This window comes from Canis lupus, chromosome 27 (assembly GCF_011100685.1).
Source record: "Canis lupus familiaris isolate Mischka breed German Shepherd chromosome 27, alternate assembly UU_Cfam_GSD_1.0, whole genome shotgun sequence".
Lineage (NCBI taxonomy): Eukaryota > Metazoa > Chordata > Mammalia > Carnivora > Canidae > Canis > Canis lupus.
In genome coordinates this window covers 41,265,653-41,288,709 of record NC_049248.1, presented here as the reverse complement: position 1 = coordinate 41,288,709, position 23,057 = coordinate 41,265,653, and the positions used below count along the sequence as shown (strand labels likewise).

The 23,057-nt window shown below is 42.2% G+C and overlaps 1 long non-coding RNA gene across 4 annotated transcripts in view; it reads right to left on the bottom strand.

The window, feature by feature from the left end:
• The window catches only part of LOC111092735, a 59,542-nt gene that overhangs the window by 12,008 nt on the left and 24,477 nt on the right, over nt 1-23,057 (bottom strand). For 2 of the 4 annotated variants that reach the window (XR_005380114.1, XR_005380112.1), the window contains exons 2-4: nt 19,658-19,739; nt 9,740-9,812; nt 7,905-7,990 (exon numbers count right to left, since the gene is read on the bottom strand). This is a non-coding gene — a long non-coding RNA (uncharacterized LOC111092735). The other 2 variants (XR_005380115.1, XR_005380113.1) reach the window with 2 other exon arrangements.

Genomic DNA, 23,057 nt, shown 5'->3' with positions numbered 1-23,057 from the left:
TTTGTTGATCCTTGAATAACACGGGTTTAAATTGCACAGATCAACTTATACGGTAATTTTGTCTCAGTACAGTACTGTAAATGCATTTATTCTCCCTTCTTTATGGTTTTCTTAATAACTCTTTTCTCTATTCATCGTAAGAATAATTCATATAACATGTAAAATATATGTCAATCGATGCTTTACATTATTAGTGAGGCTTCTGGTCAACAGTAGGCTATAAGTAAAGTTTGGGGGAAGCTAAAAATTATACATGGATTTTCAATGGCATAGGGTTGTTGGTGCTCATATCCCTGCCTTGTTCAAGGGCCAGCTGTTTATACTGTACATAGCATAGTTTTAGGGGGCTCAATTTCGATTCTTAACTACAAAATGCACCCTCTCCTGAAAGCGACTTGCCTGGGAATGGCTGGCATTGAGCTCATTTCTTTTCTCTACCTACCCTTTGCCAACTGCTCTGGCTCTTTACAACAGAAAACCATCCCTGAGCCATCTGAACTGTGCTTTGTCCCCAAACGAAGGGATAATCTGAGAATGCACTAGACTTGACGAGGAATTTCTTGAGAGCCAAGTAAGACACACTGACAGGGCAGCGCTTTATCTCATTCCCTGGAAAATACTGGCAAGCCTCTGTGCTGTGGACAACAGCTTTCTTAGAAGTCACATATGAGGTGGTGGATGACCTTGTAGGAATATAGTGGTTTTTTTTTTTTAATTTTTTTGGTAAGATTTATTTATGTATGGGGAGTGGGGAAGAAGGGGAGGGAGAGAGAATCCCAAGCCAACTCCGTGCTGAGTGCAAAGCCTGATACAAGGCTCGATCCCACAAACCCGAATCACAATCTGAGCCGAAACCAAGAGTCGGCTGCTGAACCAACTACACCACCCAGGCGCCCTGGGATATAGTGTTTTTAATTAGAAAATGAAGCTAAACTTTTTATGACAGAAAGTAAGTCTGTTTAACTGACTGGTTTAGCCATGTAGGTTGGTCTTGCCAATTAAGTGATATTCCACGAGTGGAATGGGCGAGATCTATGGCTCCATGTTTTTGATGAAAATATATGCAGACACTTATCCAATACAGAATACATCAGAAATTACAACATGTGTAACTCTTTCAACTTTGGTGACCACTGCCTTGAACTAACATTCACAATTTCCACAACCACCCAGATGCTTTCCTGTCTTCTCTCCTGTTAGTCCCCCTAAGCTTTAGCCAAACCACATCCATGCTCCCATATAGGCACTCTTCCGGGCCTATACCTGTGTATGTGTTCATATCGGTTCCTCCCTTGGGAAGACCCTTCCCTCCCATCTCCATGTGTTGCATTCCTACCTAACAGCTGCTTGGTCTGAGGCACTGATTAGGTATTGAGGATGGAAAATTAACATAATGATAATGATGGCCCTGTTTTCACAGGAGGTAAGAGATTAGTATGGGAGACAGAGAGAAGCAGTGACAAGTTTTATAGAGCCATGATGGGGAACTGTGAGGTTCTGGGAACTCAGCAGGGGTATCCTCTCTTCACCTGGGGAGTCAAGGAAGTCTCAGAGGAAGTGACTAGAAAGCCAAGGCCCACTGGTTGAGGAGTGGGCTCCTGGTCAGGAGTTAGCCTGACATTTTGCAGGAATGGGAGAGAAGAGAACTGATCTATGTTGAGAGAACGAAAGAGAGCTTAATTGACAGTGTCAGGCAACTCCTCTGTGAAGTTAGGATTTTGACCAGGAGAGACACACTTACCTAACTGTAGGGTCCAGACAGAAATTTCTACCAAGCTCAATCTGTTTCTATTCAATTCTAGAGAGATTGGTCACAGTCTCTCAAAAGCCCAATTTAGAATAGGCTGTAAGTCAAGGGAGAGGTCATCTCTATAAAAATTTTCCCTTGCTTTTTTCCAAAAAAGCAAAATATTTGAACCCGGCCTCAATTGCTAGGGGAATGGGCAGCCTTTTTATATTAGGTCCACCAGAAATAGTGCTAAATGAATACTCTTGGGAAGTCTGGCTCTGTTCTAAGGGTGGAGGCACCCTCTAAACAAATTCATTAAAAAAATAAGGAGAAGCACAGAAGATAAAACATTCAGTTTTCAGGGATTGCCTTGTGCCACAACAGAGGAAAGACTGTGAAGGCTTAAGATATCTGGCTCTTCACTGTTCTACCTCTGCTCCTCTCCTTCACGGTCCTGGGACAGAGGCCATGAGATGATCTTCACTGAGGAATGTTCAAGTCTCCGTTTCATGCCACCATTCACAGTGTTGGTTTGTTATCAGCAATTTATGTCTATGAAAGACTCTCCTCTACAAATACATTAGTAGAAGAGAGGTATGATAGATGTAGCCATCAACCATCAAATCTTTCCTATACTGGTCACAGTTTGGTACCCAATAACTCTTTGTTCATTCAAAACAGAAAATATATTAAAAAAAAAAAAAACAGAAAATATTTTTTTAAAAAAAGAAAAAAAAAACCAGAAAATATACTCAGCCTTCTAGTTCTCTGACACAGACCACCCACACATCATTGCAATGGATTTTTACTTAATTTCTCATCTGTTTTCTTAGTTGCGTACCTTCCTCAAGCGCCCATGTGGAGGGTTAACATTTTCTCTATGAAAATATTCACTGTGGCTGTAGAATCAGGTAAGCCTCAACCAGGAGGATGTAGTTATTGAAGCACCAAAGGACATCATTATAAAACACTGACTGTATGTGGAAGTCACATGACGTGGACCCCAAGGACTACACAACCAGTTACATTCCTATAGATTGTATTGTTGGTAAAGCTACTTCATCTTTAAGCTGTAAACTAAACTATAACTGTAAACTGTAACTGTAAACTGTAAACTCATCCCAGAACACAAAAATTCATTTTTGCTAGAAAGCTATTATCAAGCTCTGGAGGGTCAAAACTACGTTTGCTAACATTTTCCCATTAGAAATGTTTCCTATCAGTGATACCATATTTTTCCAGATGGGTGGGCCCACTGTAATCCTGCTCTAAAACTCTGCTTTCTATCAGTCCCCAAAGCATTTTCTGATTATGGCTTTTAATAAAGTTTGCAAAGATGTTGAATGCAGGTTTGTGCTGCGGTACGTATACAGATGCATTTGCAAATGGATTTAGACCTCTGTGTGAAAAGAGCCTGAAGTCTCCCAAATAGAAAAATCTTCAAGTAAATCAGAACTGACTCAAGAGTTTGGAAAAAGGCACCGGGCTTAGTGACCTTACATCAAACCACAGCCAAGGCCGCATTTTAACACGTCCCCACTCCCAGATTAATTTTATGTCTGTCACCCCTTTAAACCTTTGAAATTCCTTCCATCCAGCAAAATTCAGGAGAACAAATACATTCTGACTTCTGCCCCTGATACGTCCCTGTGTGCCTTGATGAAAAACCCAGTTTCAGTTTTCAGCCCTGCCCCTGAGAGAGGCGCAGGTGTAATGAAATGAATCATGCCTCCTCTTTTCCCTCGAAGCCCCAGGTTTTCTGAGAACACCTGCAGAGCGCTTGCCAGTACATTTAGGCCTGAGGGCTCCTCCAAACCGAGCCCATTTTCTTGCAGAGGTTCAATTTACTCTCTCTTTAGATAAGTAGAGCTGCATGCGAAGCGAGCTGGGCGCCAGAGCCTCTGCTGGGCCAAGGCCCGGCCTCCCCCTGCAGCCCACACCTGTCCCTGCCGGGTGGGGCCTGCAGCGGCGCGGCGCGGCCAGCAGATGGCGCCGCAGCTGAATGTTCGCGAGCCGCTCTCTACCCTGCAGAAGAGTCTGGAATAAACAGGAATGGGAATTTTTTTGTTTGTTTGTTTAAGCATTCTAATTTTTTTTTAAACATATATCGCCTTCTTTGTCGGGTCAGAGGCTCTTTTTATTTAAGTCGACATGCATTTGAAGTTTAAAAAAAAAAATGAGCACGCAGTCCCAAATACATGGTTGTTGTTGTTGTTTAGTATTTCCATTCTTTCAAGGGACCCAAGAAGTAACTTTTTAAAGTAGCAGGAACGGTCACAAGGGCATCGTGGTTCAGGGACGTTAGCGGGCAGCGCTGGATAAAGACCAAAACACCACAAAACACAACCCCGGGCAGAGGGCAAGGACGCCAGCGGGGCGGCCTCCCCAGGCCGCGGCGGAAGTGACCTCAGCGAGGGGCGGGGCGGGGCGGGGCGGGGCGGGGCGGGGGCCGCGAGAGACAGCGCCGCCTGCTGGCGGGAAGGGGGAAAGCGCGGATCTCGCCCGAGGCTGCGGCGTCGCCTCCCGGGACCGCTGGGGCTGAGCCCACGTTCCAAAGTCGCCTGCGCTCGGGATGCTGCACGATATGCCCCACGACCGCGCGGGCCCGAAAGCGAGGGGCACAACCCGAGCAGCCCTTCTGTCCAGAAGGGAAACCTTATGGTTTGGAAACCCAATGCTCCAAAGGGCTTGACTGTTTTTAAAGCTTCCTAAAGCTAAAAAAAGGATCATTGTTATTTGAGACGATCCTAAAGCAGAGGGAAGATAGAACCCGATAGGAACTCTCTTTCATTTATCTTATCCTGCTGTAAGTTATTTACAAAATATCATGAGTGCTTATCATAATTGGGGGGGAAAAAAAAACAATGGGCAAGGGACTGAGTTTCGCGGTGATCGCGCTTATCATTTCCCATAACGGCCCCTCATTTTTATTCCAGGATTGTTGCAGTGGGGTTTCTTGAGTCCCTCCTCCTCTCCCCACTTCCTCTTTCTCTTCACTCATTTGACAGGAGCCTCCGCAATCATCTGCCTAGAACACGTCATCATCATCCACTGGGAGAGAGTGTGGCACCACCTTTCTCCCCCTATGGCTGAGGCCCACAGAAAGAAGACGAGGGGTTTGCGCTTCTGCTCCTGAGCCGGCGTGGTTGCCGGGAATTGTAACCTGCAAGATGATGCCAGACAGCAGCTTCCACGTTAAAAAAAAAGGAAGGAACTTTATGTTGCCCTTCATTAGCTGATGCTTTCTCCGGTAGAGCCCTGTCCTTCAAGTGCCCAAATGATGCTCTATGTCCCTCCCGCTTGCAGAGCTTCAGTGCATTTAAGTGTAAAAATCGCACATCTCTGTTTTTCTTCTAGTAAGGGAGTAAAGACGTGGCGGACGTTTTCGTTTGGATTAGTCATGCTGATCAGCTCCCTGTTCTCTGAAATGAAAATCCCCATCTCCCATCAGGGTATAGCTGTAGGCATAAATTACAGGCTCTGGTTCAGAACAGGGGCCTCTCTTTTGTCTAGTAGCACCAGAAACACACTAATTAGGGATCTAACTGGAACACAAGGCTTCTTGAGGGTCCTGGAGGAGGAAGGTTGGGCCTCCCAAGTCCTGTACTGATTTTTTTTTTTTTTTAAGATTTTATTTATTTATTCGTGAGAGACATAGAGACAGAGAGAGAGGCAGAGACACAACACAGGCAGAGGGAGAAGCAGGCTCCATGCAGGAAGCCTGACGTGGGACTTGATCCCAGGTCTCCAGGATCACACCCTGGGAGGAAGGCAGGAGCTAAACCGCTGAGCCACCGGGGCTGCCCTGTACTGATTATTTGGGCTGTAGCCTCACAATCTGGATCCATCCAGATGAGCACTGAGAGCTCAGTGTTTGGAACATGAAGAAGAGCAATAAATATATAGTAACTTAGAGAATCAGGAACATGATCCAAAAGGAAGCTTGGCATTTGCTTTATCAGCAGAGAAACAGAGGTAAAGGAGGGAGTGTCTCCCTAAGGGTTACTCTGTTATAAGAGTGTCCTCCAGGGAGAGGATACATGAACAGGGCAGTTGATAACATTAATACAGTGCAAGTAGGCTCACGTTTCCCTGCATCTCAGGACTGCTGGACCTAGTGTTACTAAATTAATGGACAAGGACACACCTCTGAGCCTTTCCTGCAGTGATCCTCAGAGGGAGTCGGCTCAGACAAAGCAAAGCAGCTTCTCTCTCCATTCTCTTTGTTCTCCCTTGGAAAATGGCCTCTCTGTAAAGTCTCATACACTGGCTGCTTTCACCTCTTGTACGAGGGCAAAATAATCACCAATAATGATTTGGAGGCATATTTTTGGAGCCCTGAATTCTGCAAAATGTGGGATCAAATTATTTTTAGAATTCTAATACACTGTAAATTTTTATTCTGGGTGTCTAGGCAAAAATTTCAGGGAGGTGCCCCGCTTTAACAAATAAAAATAAGAATATCATCTCCAGAAAGGGGTAATGGAGACAGAGTGTTTTGAATCCCACTTAACCTAATAATGACATGCCCTGTACCTTATGCTTTCTCACAGGGGTTATGATTTAATGACCACATTCTTTGTCTGCTGAGAAATCCCTTCAGCAGTAAAACGGTTCTCTGAGAAATCACACTTTTTTATACTATATGTGACTTTTTTTCTAATAAGAATGATCTAACACAGCTCCTTTAAAAGTAAGGACATTCAAATTTTCTATCCCAGATTTTAAGTGTGGAATTAAGACAAAGGGTGCTTGTTCTTGTATCAGGAAGAGGCATGCCACTCTCCGAGCACTCAGAGCATCTGCTGCCTGGACTGATTCTTAAACCAAAAGCCACACATGGCTTCTGTGCTTGACAGCTGAGGTGGCTTTTTATGGCCAGTATGAGCCAGCTGGAATGGGTTCACATGCACAACAGAAGATGGGCTCTGTGGGTCAAGAGAAAGCTTACTAGGCTGAGAAGGACGAGGGTGACAGTTGAGAAATACTCTAGGTTTACTCCTTGGGAATGCTCCCTCCCCCAAAGTAAGGACTTTCAGTTCCTTTATGGGGCATCCTCAGGCTCTTTATGACAGTTCTTCCTTTGGGGGGATTTTATCTGCTTACTAGATATTGGCTATTTTGTCCAGAATAATGGAACATCTGCATGTTTTTATTCAATCAAGCCTAAGGCTGAACAGAGAGCCGCTCCTTTGCGCCAGCTCCTGGTGACTTCATTCTTTCTAGCACTCTCTGGAGAGGGAATGAGAGCAGCCCCCAGCCAGAAAACCAGCCCCGGTTAGCAGCTAATTTAATGGCTCAAGTTCCACAACTGAGGCCCAGATAAGCTTCTAAAATAATTCTGAGGCTGATATAAGGAACGCATAAGCAGGTGTTAAGGGAATATATATATATATAATCTTTGTAATTAACAGAAAATTTTTTGATAAAGTAGCCACTGGACATGTATATTCATACTACTGTGCTGTGTTTATGTTACTATGTTACCCCGATGGCATAGTACAGAATGCCTTTAACCCACAGGTTCTTTCCTGTGTTAATGTGGTATATCAAGGCACTTCAATTTAATAGCCATAGCATTTGGAGGGCAAGAGCCCTGTTGTGCACTTTCTTTATGTTTCACACAGTAGCCAGCAGAGTATTAGATGTGCAGTAGGTGATCAGGAAAGAAGTGCTTAAAATATATATATGTATATGAACTAAAGGAACAAGGAGTGACTGTGCTTTAATCCTGAGATTAGGCCTGCCTTTATTGTCATGCCTGAGGAAACTGGACAGTGATGCTTCAAAGCAGAAAACCGGAGTGGAGACATCGCAGCTTCTCCGGCTGACAGCAGCTGGCTTGCCTATATGCCAGAAACCGTATAAGTACTTTACACACATGATCTCAGGTATACTTCACCCCAGACTAAGTTAACCATTATTTTACATATGACAAAACATTCCCTAAGCCACACAACTAATAAATAGCCTATTCGGGACTGGTGTCCAGAGCTAAATCAGTCTCTAAAATGCATGCCTGTAGGCACATTCATGCTCCAGGATATCTAATAACAATGTCTGTAGCTCCATTTGCTAACTACCCTTCTCTGCAGAACTGCCTCAAGACCTAATATCTGGGGTGGGAGGGAAAGAGAGGAAAGAGGACAATAAGCAAACACAATTCATAACTTACGAGGCTTGGGTCTTCACGGTTGTGATGTTCTTTCCTGTGTGTTATTTCATCCTCACAGCACTCTGTCGGGTATGTTACTGTGATCTCTTAAAAATAAGGAATATATCTCTGGAGAACAGGTGCAATTAAAACAACAACAACAACAAAAAAAAAAAAAAAAAAACAACAACAACAACGTGCTAAAATTCAGAGGCCGGGAGGTAACAAATCTGCTGACAGGTGACACCACACCTGCCTCAGCCTCTCACCTCAACCCAGAGGGCTGGGGTCGGTGCTTCCCACACTCCCTTCCTTTCTTATTAATGCTCAACGAGCCATAAAGCTTATGCCTGTCTCTACCCGCACCATAAATTCAAATATATTAGTGTTGGCTTGATGTGCCCTTAAGTCATTTCAAAAGCGGAGGAGAGGTAGAGAGGAAGCAGTAAAAGTGACAATGCATGGAATGCTCTGTAATGATTAAAAAGAATGAATTCCATTTAAATGTACTGCCGTGAAGTGATGTTCATGGGCATAGCAAGCTGACTAAAACAGTAAGAACAAATTGCAGAATAAAAAATAGCATGTTACCATGTGTGTTTTTTAAAGACACAAAACTGTGTGATACACACAGCTGTGCAAACACACACAGAAAACAGTTGGGTTATACCCCAAATTGATAACTGATTTCCCTGGGGAGAGGACGAGGTCTGGGGTGAGGTGGGTAACATTGGCCTACTTTATCTTTTCACAAGATCGTTTTTTCAAATAACGTGCGTGTAAAAGAAAAAAAGGAAGGAAAGAGCAGAAAAGAAACGAGTGGTGCTGCTGGAAAAGAAAAGATGAGTAACACGCAGCACAGTACCATAAGCAGTATGATATATGCCAGATGAAAATCCACTGCCTCATTCATGTCCATAAGGGACCAGTGGATTAGCAGAGAGTTCTCAATTTGGCATTGTTACTATGAATTGGGCGATTTTTAAACTATAATGTCTCCTAACTTTAGCAGAAATACAGTGCTGAGAAGTACATTGGACCTGAAACCAGACAGCCTAAGTTCAAGGCCTTACTTTGCAGTTCTCTAATCTTGCACAAAATTCTCAGGGCCTTAGTTTCCTTATCTGCAGAGTGAAGATAACAGTAACATACTTCATAGGGTGCTTCAAGGATTAAGTGAGATAACACACAGGAAAGAATAGCAAAATCATGCAGACTGAGACTTGGAACTTATAAATTATGATTGTGTTTACTGTCTTCCCACTCTTCCTCTCCCACTTTAAAGAATTACGTTTTCTCACACCTTCAAGATGTCTCACATCTTCAAGTATGTCCCCCACACCGAGGCAGAGCTAAATGAACAAACCATCAGTCTTCAGTATAACATTTGCTGATCACAGGCCTCCATTATTTGAGGCTTTAGGCTTTAGATTATGAACATGCATAGCTTTTAAGCTTCAATCACCTGCATTCATGTATTTTAAAGAATGTATTCATTTGATTCATTTATAAATACACTCTTTTCCTATGAAAACTACTTTTGATGCAAGAACTAAAATATCCAAATCAGAGAGGCCATTTAAAGTACAAGCCAAAAATATAATTTAAAAATATTTTTTTTTTGCATCTTAAATGTGCCTTATTTGTGGTCCTACTAAAATTTCAAGCTGTTCTGAAATTTCCAGAATTGCAAGCCTTATAATAAAAAGGATTTCAAAAATAATAAAAGAAACACTAATACCAGCAATATAACCAGACACAAAGGAGAAACATGAGAAGATTAATAAATATCAGTTGCATGCACACAGCACCATGCCGACACCGCATGATGTAACTATGGTCAGTTACAGCCTCACCTCTGAAACACAGCCAGGTTCTCTACTTTTGCTGGTTGTGCCTGTGTTAAAAAGCGCAGGGACCTGAAGGTTTCTGGTGAAGTAAAGAAGAATCCAGTTTAAGTGGTTTTGCAGTTTGGGTTCGGAAAGGATCCATTTGAAGGAACCAATTCCAAGCGCGCAAAGCACACATCCCTCCCAAGCTCCTCCACCCATTAAACTGGGCTGTCAATTTAGAGCTGGGCGCCCATTGTTCACTTTGTTCTACTCTAATTAGACTTGACAGATTGCTCGTTCTAGCTACACTGGCTATCGCCAAGAACAGAGACAAGAGGCGAGGCTGACCTTGTCACTCTGTCCTTGGAATCTCCCCCGCCCACCCCATCCTAGTCCACCAACACCGAAATGTATCCCCAGCAGCTCAGATCCGTTCCCCATCTCCCCCAGCCCCCCTGGCAGTCTCTGTGCCACGGGCTAGTCTTTCAGTTCTGTGAGATTTCAACCCTCATTGTCTGTGGGAGCAGAATAAGTGTGCTCTAATATTTTTCGTATTAATAGTCTGGCCCTTGGTTTTTGTTTTTTTTTTGTTGTTGTTGTTTTTTCCTTCAAGCCTGGTGGGAAAAAACAGACCAGCTTTTTTGAAGGGAAAGATACTGCAGTTCCGCCCAGGAGCCAGGAAATATTGATTGCTTAATGAAACAGAGCTCCGGAAGGATTCAGGCCCTGACCTGCATGCATCTGAAGCAAATCCCTGGCCCCACTGCCCTCAGAGTCCTTATCTGTAAAATGATATCAAACTTCTTGAATGTTCATCATGCCAAAAACATGTTACACTGGTGTTACATAAAAATTAGATCATAAAATGGTAGAGCTGGAAATTATCTTAGAGACCATCTAGTCCAATATCTTCATTTGGAAGATTAAAACACAGAGGCCAACAGAGGGAGGTGACATGCACAGGGTCATGAAATTAGTTCTTAAACTTTAAACACCTGGCACTGAACAACAGCTTGCTAATTAGCTTTGTCACTAATCTGCCATTTCCCAGTTTATCCTATGCTTGATAATAAATCATATTGGCCAGGAAAGCAACTTTCTTTCTCTGAGGAAGGAATTCTCCTCACCCAAGGACTATGTTTTCAGAAATGCATCTCTTTGCTGAGAATCCGATGGTCTTGTAATAAATAGATCCTGACTCACCCAATGCCACATGCCTCTTACAGGGGCACAGGATGGAACTCAATGGACTTCAGGCCTGGGACCCTACTCTCAAATAGGAATGACCCTGTCCTTGACCTAAGTCTGGCTCTGCCCATTGCCTCAAGAGCTGTGAGCAGGAGAAACTGTTAGAAATTTCTCCTTGGGGACTCCAGAGTGGCTCAGTGGTTGAGCCTCTGCCTTTGGCTCAGGGTGTGATCCCGGGGTCCTAGGATCGAGTCCCATATCAGACTCCCTGTGAGAGCCTGCTTCTCCCTCTGCCTATGTCTCTGCCTCTCTCTGTGTCTTTCATGAATAAATAAATAAATCCTTAAAAAAAAAAAATAAAAAGCCTGTCCTTTAGTACAATCTAACTTACCTGAGACTTCAACAGGCCCTTTCAGAAGAAATAAGTTCTATGTGCTATCTATATGGCTAAGCCTCAACTGTAAAGAGAAAATGTGGAAAACAAATAGAGTCTTAGATAATATTCAGGGGGATCCCTGGGTGGCGCAGTGGTTTGGTGCCTGCCTTTGGCCCAGGGCGCGATCCTGGAGACCCTGGATCGAATCCCACATCGGCCTCCCGGTGCATGAAGCCTGCTTCTCCCTCTGCCTATGTCTCTGCCTCTCTCTCTCTGTGTGTGTGACTATCATAAATAAATAAAAATTTAAAAAAAGATAATATTCAGGTATTCTTGTGCATTTTGTTACGTGTGATACTGTTACTTTGGCATAATAAAGCAGTGTACCGAAGAGTTTAATGGGTGAGATGTCATGATGTCTAGATTTGCTCTAAAACACTGTAGAAATAATAGATGAAGTAACTCTGACCGAAAGTTAATAATTATTGAATCCAGATGATATATCAGGGTTCATTATACTCTATGTATATTTGAAAATTATCAAAATGAAAAGCTAATATGTTAGGCAAAGGAAAATGAAATTTCAAATTAGAGAAATTAGAGTGAAAATGGAGAGGAGAGAGGTATAAGAGATAACAAAAAGAATTAACAATGCTCAGTGACTAGTTAAAAAGTGGTTATTGAAATTGAAGGGTTGACATGATTTTCAGGCTTTTGCTTGGGTGCCAGGAAAGAACCTACTCTTTTAGGCATGCGGAATTGGAGTTTCAGGGGAACACTGAGTTAGTGATGTCCAACTGCCTGTTGGACACACAGATTTAAAGGTCAGGAGAGAGCCTGGTGGTGTGGATCTGCGAGTTGTCAGGTCACTGACACATGGGTGGTAGTGATTCAAATCATTGGGAGAGCAAGGTAGACAAGAAGGTAAGATGGCTGAGGAAGAAGCCCAAGGCATATTCATATTTAAAAAGTGGGGAGAGGAAGAACTTTCAAGAAAGAATGGCCAGACAGGTATGAGAAGACACAGGAAAAAATAATTTCTGGAGAATCTGTCAAGAAACAAGGGGTCAACAGAATCCCCCAAGTTAAAATAGGAAACCTATTGAATTTAGCATCTAAGTGACAATTGCCAAAGAACTTTCAGTAGTAATGTGTTGCAAAGTGAATCAGGGGAGAGTAAGGACGTTAAAAAGATGGGGGAGAGCTAGATAGCATGGTCCTCAGAGGAGGGGGGATTCCTAGAAATGATTTGCAAATTGGTGAGCTCTGGGTCCAATCAATAACTTCTGCTCAAGGGGGCTCAGTAGAAGTGGACTCCTGGGAGAAAAAAAAAAGTTTCAGTTAAAGCAAGGAGGAGGAGGGTGCATTCTATAAAGAGATTAAGAATATAGGGGACAGTTCAATGAAACAAAGACCCCAGAGGGCACTGTGAAGAAAGTTTACGAGGTCAGCAGTGTATGAGAGTCAGGAGGGCAGAAGCAGATTCTTTTGACCTCTGGATGGCGTGTCTTAGCAACCTCTTCAATGATTCCCCAAATACAATTCTCTCCACTCAACATCATCTTGCAGGTATTAAATTTGGAAAATGTTTATAAAGCATGACCTTGATCATGTCAAATCCTTGCTCCCAAACTTTTATTAGCTCCAATATCTACTGTATTAGGTATTAGGTATAATACAGCCCTTCCATAATCTGATTCCAACCTGTTTTTTCAGCTTGATCTTTTTGGGTTTGCTTATTTTTATTTGCTTTGTTTTGTGTTCCTTTTCATGAACGTTTCTTCCAGAATGCCAAGCTATTATTCACTATTCTCTGAACATATTAATTACATAAAATATTATAGAAAAAGGGCTGAGAGGTGTCTAGCATATAATAGCATTCAACAGACATTAGTTTTGGTATACTAAACTATTTATAACTCCCCTTTAACTATTTCATGCAGTTCTCTTTTCCCTAAAGTGTCTTTCTACCTTCCCTTATGTTACAGAGCAAGATTCAGCTCAGGTGTCATCTCTTCTAGGAAACCTTTCCTGGGTCTGCAGCATACCACTTCTTTACCTCTCTTGACACTCAGCCTATTAGATCTGCGTATATATCTATTTCCCTCATTAAAATGTTTCCAGAAGGCCAAAGCCAGTACATGGCACTAAACATACTAAAAAAAAGTGGGGGGATCCCTGGGTGGCTCAAGTTTAGCGCTTGCCTTCGGCCCAGGGTGTAATCCTGGAGTCCTGGGATCGAGTCCCATGTCAGGCTCCCTGCATGGAGCCTGCTTCTCCCTCTGCCTGTGTCTCTGCTTCTCTCTCACTCTGTGTCTCTCATGAATAAATAAATAAAATCTTTTTAAAATTTTTGGAAAAAACTTTGCTCCCTTTCCTCTTTTTTTTTCCTTTCCTCTTTTTTTTAAACTGCATTTTTACATGCTATATGGCATGCTTTCTTATATGATACCCTCACTCTATTTCTGAATGGCCGTGGACATTGTTTTTGTCACCCCAGTGTCCCTTCCAGTTCTTTGGGCAACAAGGTTGATTTTCTTTGTGGCTTCTCTGCTTTTGGTCTTTGTGATTCAAATGGGGTTCCTCTAACCCCTGGGATCAGGGTGGAGGATGTGTCAAAGATCTAAATTAGCCAGTTAATTGTCCCATTCCTATAGCCGTCCTGATTGGTTTGAGTGAGCATATGCTCTAAACCTTCCAGTCAAAGTAGATCTCAGGACTTTAATCTTTAGAGTTACTAGAAGAGGAGTTCTTTCGCTCTCTCTGCTGGACATAGAGTCAATAGGGTGCTCGGCTGCTGTCGTCATTTTGATACCACAAAGGACAAGCCTGTTTGAAAATGAAGATATGGGGATCCCTGGGTGGCGCAGTGGTTTAGCGCCTGCCTTTGGCCCAGGGCGCGATCCTGGAGACCCGGGATCGAATCCCATCCTGGAGACCCGGGATCGAATCCCACGTCGGGCTCCCGGTGCATGGAGCCTGCTTCTCCCTCTGCCTGTGTCTCTGCCTCTCTCTCTCTCTCTCTCTCTGTGTGACTATCATAAAAATAAAAATAAAATAAAAAATTAAAAAAAAAAAAAAAAAGAAAATGAAGATATGGAAAGAACATAACCAAGAGAAAGACAGAGAGAAAGTGAGTCCTGGTGACAGAAGCAGAACTGATTTCAGCCATGCTTGGAAAGAAAACTATTGCTTGTCAGTTGGTGTTGGGTTTTGTTATTTGCAACAAAACCATATTTTTAAAAAAGATTTTATTTATTTATTTGATAGAGAGCAAGTGAGCATGGCAGGGAGAGGGGGAGAGGAGGAGGGAGAAGCAGACTTCCCGCTGAGCAGGGAGCCTTATGTGGCACTGGATCCCAGGACCTTGGGATCATGACCAAAGTGGAAGGCAGATGCTTAGCTGACTGAGCCACCCAGGCGCCCTGCAACAAAACCATCTTAACTGATATAATATTTATGAGTATCTAGTACATTGCCTGACACACGGGACTATTCAATAAATGAGTGTTTAACAGATAAATAAGTTGTTGTGAGGTACTGTAGTTACTTATTTCTATAGGGCAACTCGGTAATATGTATTTACAACCTTAGAAAAGATCATCCTTTTGAAGATGGATAGTGTTGATAGATGCACAACAATGTGAATATACTTAATGCCACTGAACTGTACACTTAAAGATGGTTAAAATGGCAAACTTTATGTTATATATTTTACCACAACAAAAAATAAACAAAAGACAAAAAAAAATCATTAAACTAGAAATAAAGGCTTATAGACCTGTGAAAACAGGGACAGGAAAGCTTGTTGTATTGTACTAGTAAAACTAGTAATTATTCTCTACTTTTAGAAAATGTATCATAGGGAAATACATAAGTATATAAAGTTGGTTTATATGAGCATTACTGATAACACCAATAGGGACTGGGTAATAAAATCATGATATATTCAAATAACGGAATATTACACAGTCATTAAATTGATAAAGGAGATTCATGTGCCCCTTAGGAACATATATATATCAGAATGCTAGAAATATTGGAATTATATTAATATCAAGTAGTTTCTCAAAAATAAGGCAAGACTTTTTTTTTTAATAGATTTTATTTATTTATTCATGAGAGACACACAGAGAGAGAGTCAGAGACAGAAGCAGGCTCCATCAGGGAGCCTGACGTGGGACTCGATCCCTGGACTCCAGGATCAGGCCCTGGGCTGAAGGTGGCGCTAAACGGCTGAGCCCACCGGGGCTGCCCAAGGCAAGACTTCTTATAAGATTTATGAATTCGAGCCAAAGGATTGATGGAAGAACATCATTCAGTATGTTGTGGGAGGTAAACTGTTCACTCAGAAAGAACTTACTGTACTTCACTGAATTTCAGATACCATTAGTCATAACATTCCTGACTTCAGAGATGTTAAAATGTGAAAAAGTATGGATCTAGAATTGACCAAACATAATATGCTTAGGGGCAGAAAATCGTACCTGTTGATGACTGGGATGAGGGGAAATGGGATATGAAAATCATTAGATAAAGTGAACTAAAAAGGGGAAGTGTTTTCAAGTTTATAGAATAAAATTATTCTACACCTAGTGAAAAGAAGTGAGTGAAAGGCTTTGCGGAGACGTATAAGATGGCTACAAAAGCATGCACTGAAGATTAATGTTGTAACTAAACTAAAGGAAGCAAGCAAGTAGCCCTGCTAATTTAGACACTGTACAGTAATAGGTAACAATGTGTGTTAACTCATTTATATTTGTGAGGTTTCTTTCTCTACTTTGCCTTAGGTAGAGGCCAGACTTGAACTTTTTTTTTCAGATTTTATTTTGGGAGCGCCTGGGTGGCTCAGTTGGTTAAATGTCCGACTCTTAGTTTGGCTTCAGGTCCTGATCTCATGGGATTGAGCTCCTCGTGGGGATTCTGTCTAAAGATTTTCTCTCTCTTCCCCTCCCTCAACTCGCTCCTGCACATGTGCGCTCTGTCTCTCTCTCTCAAATAAATAAATCTTTTTTAAAAAATATTTTATTTTTAAGTAATCCCTACACCCAACATGGGGCTTAAACTCAAGAGTCACACGTTTGACCTACTGAGCCAGCCAGGCGCCCCCGCCAGGCTTGCAATTTTAGCTTCCCCTTCCCCTGTTTAAGAAGGGGTTTGGCAGCTGAAGAGAGAGAAAAAGGCATGGAAATAAAGAAATGCTAGCACTTAAGGAGAAGGATCATTTTTTTTTATATAAACAGAAGATAAGGAAATCAAGACTTCCCCTAAAGGGTGTTCTAGATCTCTTCCCATGTTGTTAAAAACCTTTGGTAAGCATTATTCTGTCATTAAACTCAACTACTTCTATCCAAGCAGCCTCACAAGTTAGGAATTTGACCAGCTGTCCATGGGGAAGTGGATTTAAAAAAATGTCAAGCATCTTCTCTCTCTCTCTCTCTCTCTCTCTCACACACACACACACACACACGCATGCACGCACGCACACACACACACTCCACACACATTTACAGTAGCAATACACCACATATATACCATTTACTCACATAGCTTGTTCCTTATTTTCAGTTATTTCTGTCCTCTGTAAAGTGGGAAGCACTGGGGACGGCAAATTATTAGTTTTACTGTGAGTCACATTGAGTTCAAGTGGCACCCAGGATCACTGCCACGAGCAACTGCTGCATCCTTAGCCTCATCATAGAGTTGCCCAATTTGATGTAATTACTTACTTACTTGTAATCATAATACTTTCTAAAGGTGAGTTGTATGGTGTCTGAATTGTTTCTCAACAATGCTATTTAAAATCTAGCTCTAACTTCTCACTGAATTCTGAAAACAAAATTTTTTACTTATTTCATTCATCAACATTTCTCTAAAATTACAAGCAGTCTCCAGATGGGTTTTTTTCCCCTTAAATTTGAGTTATCTCAACTTAGGTCCATTTCCCAGCGTGCGGTAACTCCAACAACGGACTAATCTGCTTAAAGCTTGTACGGTATTCAAGATCCTTGTCCTTCAAACTGTCAGACTCTGTGCCTTTGCCAAGATCATTCCCTCCACTGAGAAGGTCAATTTGTGTGTTCAAGGCCTAGCTCGCTAATATGTCACCTCCTCAAGGGTCTTCCACCCATCCCCCTGGAGGTGGTCGGCCTTTAAGGGTATAAAATTCTGACTAAATGTTCTGAGATCATGTAACAAAGCTCAGCTTTTCAGCCTGGACTCTGGACCCTCACCACCTGCTGGTGGCCCTTCACTAAGTCAATGCCACATTTCGTTTTCCTTACTGTAGCACCCCAGGTTTAGCGCCAAATTATGTGTCAGTTGTCCTGTTGCTTTCTTTTTAATTTAAATTCAATTTGCTAACATATATTATAACACCCAGTGCTCATCATATCACATACTCTCTCTTTTTTTATTTTTAAGATTTTATTTATTTATACATGAGAGACACACAGAGAGAGGGAGAGGCAGACATAGGCAGAAGAAGATATAGGAGAAGCAGACTCCACGCAGGGAGTGTGATGTGGGACTCTATCCTGGGACTCAATCCAGGGACTCAATCCGGGGACTCCAGGATTATGCCCTGGGCTGAAGGGAGGCTCTAAACTGCTGAGCCACCCAGGCATCCCCATCGTGTACTCTCCTTAATGCTGGTCACACAGTTACCCCATCCTCCCACCAACCTCCCCTTCTACAACCCTTTGTTTGCTTCCCAGCGTTGAGAGTCTCTTATGGTTTGTTTTCCTCTCTCATTTTTCCCCACTCAGTTTCCCCCCTTTCCCTTATGGTCCCTAGCACTATTTCTCGTATTCCACATGTTTGTTGCTTTCTTCTACCCATTATGCTATCTTTCCCCTGATCTTTTTCCTACCTCCTCATTCCCACCCCTTTTCTACCTCTGTTCTCATTCCTAGCTAACTCTTATCAAATATTCAGGACTCTGGAAACATGTCTTCTCTTCCAGAAAGGCCTCTGACACCTCCCCTCCCCCTTAGGATGGTGGCCAAACTAAAGTAATGGCAAGGAAATGTAGGAAAATGGACAAATTTGAAAAGTATTAAGGAGGTAGAACTTGCTAATGTAAAAGAAATGCAAAAATAAATGAGAAAGATCAAACAGAAGGAATGCCTGGGTGGCTCAGCAGTTGAGCATCTGCCTTTGGCTCAGGGTGTGATCCCAGGGCTCTGGGATCGAGTTCTGCATCAGGCTCCCCACAGGGAGCCTGCTTCTCCCTCTGCCTATGTCTCTGCCTCTTTCTGTGTGTCTCTCATGAATAAATAAATAAAATCTTAAAAAAAAAATAAAGATCAAACCAGAATCAAAGATTCTGAATTGGAGAATAGAGACTGGTAACAATTTAGAGTAATTTCATATATGTTTTTCCAAGCTTTATGCCATCTGCAGTTTTAATGAGACAGCTTCTCTCTGCCCTGCCAACCATATCTTTCTTTTAAACATCTCTTTTCTAATATTGGTTTATTGATTCAGAGCCTTTAATGACTCTCTCCTTGCTAATGCACCAAGCCTAAACTCTGCTTGCTTTAAAGGTTTCATGGCCGATCCAGCCCCCCTCATCAGCTCCACCCAGCTGTGGTCAGGCTGGCTGTCTCATCCTCCCGCACAGGCCTTGCTTACTCCTGCTTTTAGCACTTCAGCCACCTTCTTGCCTGAGGCAGTTCTTTCCCTATGCTCATCTCAGGGACAATTCAATGCTCAGCTTCATGAAATCCTGCCTGCCTGGTCCATGCCTCCCTGTGCCCTCTGATCTCCTGAAGCAGTCATAGTTAATAGCATCAAATATAGCATTTAATTATATATGCGCACCTAACATAATTTACTATTGTTTTAATGTGTGTTAGTCATGTTTCCCCCCAACTAGATTATAAACCTATTGGGGGTAGGAGCCATGATTCATACTACTTTAAAATCATAAGTTCCGGAAGTAAACTATGCTCAAATCCTGGCTCTCCTGCTTGCCAGTTATGGGATATCAGACATATGGCTTAACTTCTCTCTGCCTTAGCTATTAATACTTAAAATGGAGCTAATAAAAATACCTATTTCACAGGAGTGGCTATACTGCTAGATGCAACAATTCATATACAGTGCTCAGCGGATACCCGGCATGTTATAAGAACTCAATAAACATTAGCTAATACTATTATCCCCATGTTGCTTAGCATATCATTGAACACTGAGTAGATGCCCCCAAATTAATTTTTGCTGATTTAATAAGTTGCATATGAATCTCTTTTAGATGCTTATGAGATTCAGAATCTCTTGTCTTGAGACAAAAGGTGTGTATCTGTACAGACAATAATCATTTTTAAACATTTATCAAGATAATTTTATCTCCCCAATTTAAGGCAGCATCTCACCATTGCCCAGCATGTATTATTCCCTCGCGTTGGGGTCCTGGTGTCCAGGTGAGGAAATCAGGAGCATAATCTCCCTCGTCTCCTAAAGAAAAAGGGGATGAATATTAGATAGCAAAACAGAACTCAGATGCCTAGAGTATTCTGGGTACCAAGTACCAGCCACCTGCTAAAAATCCATACTAGAGTCTCCATTTGTATAGTTTTCTGGGTTTGGTTGTGTACACCTCAAGGAAACAAACAGAAATTTCTGTATTGGCCTGTTGGCAGTTGAGGCGTCAGCATGTCTAGTGGAGTCCAAGACAGTGATAAAGGTGAGAAGAAGGTAATTAAAGACCCAAGGCTGAGCTCTAGACACACACTGTTATTATATTTTATATTATACCAATTACCATGCATGCCCTCCCCCCAAATACTCTACAAACTAAATAGCTTCAACCAGCTTATTTGGAAGAGCCAAAGGCCCATGGGCTTCACCCTGGTGAAATCCTTGGGACTCACAGTACTATGGAGAAAACAAAGTATTGCTGTAGGGGAGGAATAGGAGATTACGGCAGCTGATAATACCTGGATGGTCGTGGGACATGTGTAGGATTCATATCATAAAAGATAATAGGCTGTAAATGGCATTGTAAAGCAATTCTTTGGGGTTATTTTTCCTCTTTTACATGTAAGTGTCATATTTTCCAAATGAAAGATTTGAGACTCTTCAAATGAAAGATCTTCCGAATGAAAAATGAGTTGGCTGAAAAAACAAATTGATTTCTTTATTTTAAGATGTGAAGATACAAGACACAGGCTAGAAGGCAGTTGCACTGAATTCCAACCCCAACAGCTGACTACTCCCTTTGTCCAAAGCTCTTAAAGTGATGAATGAGGGGTCACAGCTATCAGGCAAAGTGGGAATCAGATGCGGATGTGGTGGGAGGCCAGGGGTGTCATGAGAACAATGAGTACACCTTGTTTCCAGCCTGGTTCTGTCACCACCTGGCTCTGCCTCCTTGGACAGGTCACTTTTCTGGTCCAAGATTCCTCATCAGTAAGATAACCAGTGAGGGACAGGGAAATCATCTCTAAAGCTCTTTCCAGCCCTGACATTTTATGGTTCTGTTGAGTCTAAGAAAAATCTATGAATTATTCTGCATTTTGGATTACTATTTCCCTAAAAGATTCATCTTTCCTCTCCCCTGCTCCTTCCCTCTTCCTTCCTTTCAAACCATCCCAGCATGCACATCCTGTCCCTTTCTCTCTCTGACTTTCACTTCGGAATCTGAAAAATATTCCCAAGCTTAAAGCTATTGGTTACAATGATGTGTTCCTTAGATTTTTTTCCCCCTCTGGAGGTATCTAGGAGATATTTGCTGAAAGCTTGAATTTAAATGTGTAGTTTCAAAGGAAGAGGAAGGAGGATGATACTGAACGCCTGGCCATGCAGAGCTGTCTCAAGGCAGTTTTCCTATAGGAGCCGAAAGGTAGTTCCACATAAAGCTAATGAATATATGGCTTCTCTATTTCCCTTCAAATGGTTCCTTAGAATTAAGATTGCTCTAAAGTCTCCATAATCCAAATCACACTGGGTCTTTCAATACCGTTTTCTGATATAATTTCTGAGCAAGCAGTCAGCATAAAAAAAGACTAGGTCAGCTGTGTGTCAGTGCTTGGCAGCACAACTCCTATGGGATGTGTCTCCTGGCATCCACCCAGCCTAGCCATCAACAATAAAAGCTTCTCTTTGTGCTTCCAGTAAGTCATAAATAAATCTCCTCAATCCCACCTGTTTTCTGAGAAGAGCTTCAACCGTGTCCTTTACCTTAGGTTAAAAAAAAAAAAAAAAAGACTCAGTTGCTGCTTTGTGCAAAGAGTTTTTAAATGTCCACTTAAGCAGTTGTCCATTTTCATGGTTCCATACTCCCAAACATTTAGATGTGTAATTTAAGTCCCAGTCCCTTCAGTTGTCAGGTTTTGGGACTAGACTGCTTTCCCACCTGATGCTATCTGCTTTTCCTGAGGTAGCTCAGCCCTAAGCAATCCTCCTGTGTAGGGCAAGTGTTCGCTGCAGAAGGGCTCATTACCTGAGCGGCAGGGAAGGTGTGCCCTCCAGTAGGGCAGCACCACACAAAGGAGCAGGGCAATGGTTTACCTGGTTGTGGCTTCAGAAACCCTAAAACTTTCCCTGAAAGGTGAGAGGGCCAGGTCTGTTGGCCTCTGAAGGTATATCAAGCACCAGGCCCATACAAAAGGAAGACTAAAATAGAATTTCTGTTTAGCTAAACAAGAAAACAGCCAATCTCGCTTACAACCCAAACAGGCTAGATTCTTTTTTCTTTTAAGATTTTTATTTATTTATTCATGAGAGATACAGAGAGAGAGAGAGAGAGAGAGAAGCAGAGACACAGGCAGAGGCAGAAGCAGGCTCCATGAAGGGAGCCTGATGTGGGACTTGATCCCGGGACTCCAGGATCACTCCCCGGGCCAAAGGCAGGAGCTAAACCACTGAGCCACCCAGGGATCCCCAGGCTAGATTCCTTAAACACCTCTCAACCAAAACCTTCACTGAAACATTAAGCCTCATACTACTGTTCTGCGGTAAACATTACTCCTATTTTCCAGCAAGATGTAGAATGAGTTCAAGCACATTATTTCCTACTGCAGTCAATGTTGGAATTAAGGAAATCTGCTGACTCCATTCTCAAAACTACATAAATTAGTCACTTCAGCTGATTCATTGTTGAATTCAAATGAACACGTTTCTGGGGCATGAAAAATGGAAGTAGAGGGGGGTTTTTTGGTTTGTTTTTTGTTTTTTCCCTTCTGTCACATTCCACTGGCCATGAAAGAGGTCCAGAAGGACCAGAAGTGAATATTACCAAAGAAGTCTCATATCCACTTTGAAGAGAAACAGATTCTGTGTTTGTCCCTACTTCCTTTTCTTATAATGCCAAACTCTGCAAGAGAACTTTGCACATGTTCCCATAATTGAGATTGGTTTTTTATGACTTTTTTTTAAAGTTATGAAATGTTTTATATAAACATAAGGATTTATTTTAGAGCATAATAATAAAATGAGCATTCATGAGGTGTGCCTGGCTGGCTCAGTCTGTGAAACATGTGACTCTTGATTTGGGGGTTGTGAGTTCAAGCCCCACATTGGGTATGGAGCCCACTAAAAAAAAAAAAAATACAAAAACCAACCAACCAGTATTTATGTAACCACTAGCATCTCAAGAAGCAGAAGATCACAAACCAATGAAGCTCCCTGTTTCCCCCACATGGCATCCCGACTCCTCCACAGAAGACTGTGCTTCTTATTCTCTTGCTTTCTTGGATAGTTTTCCTACATATATACACATTTCTAGGCAAAAGCATTTAGTTCTGCTTGCTGTCTATATTCTTTGCTAGGACT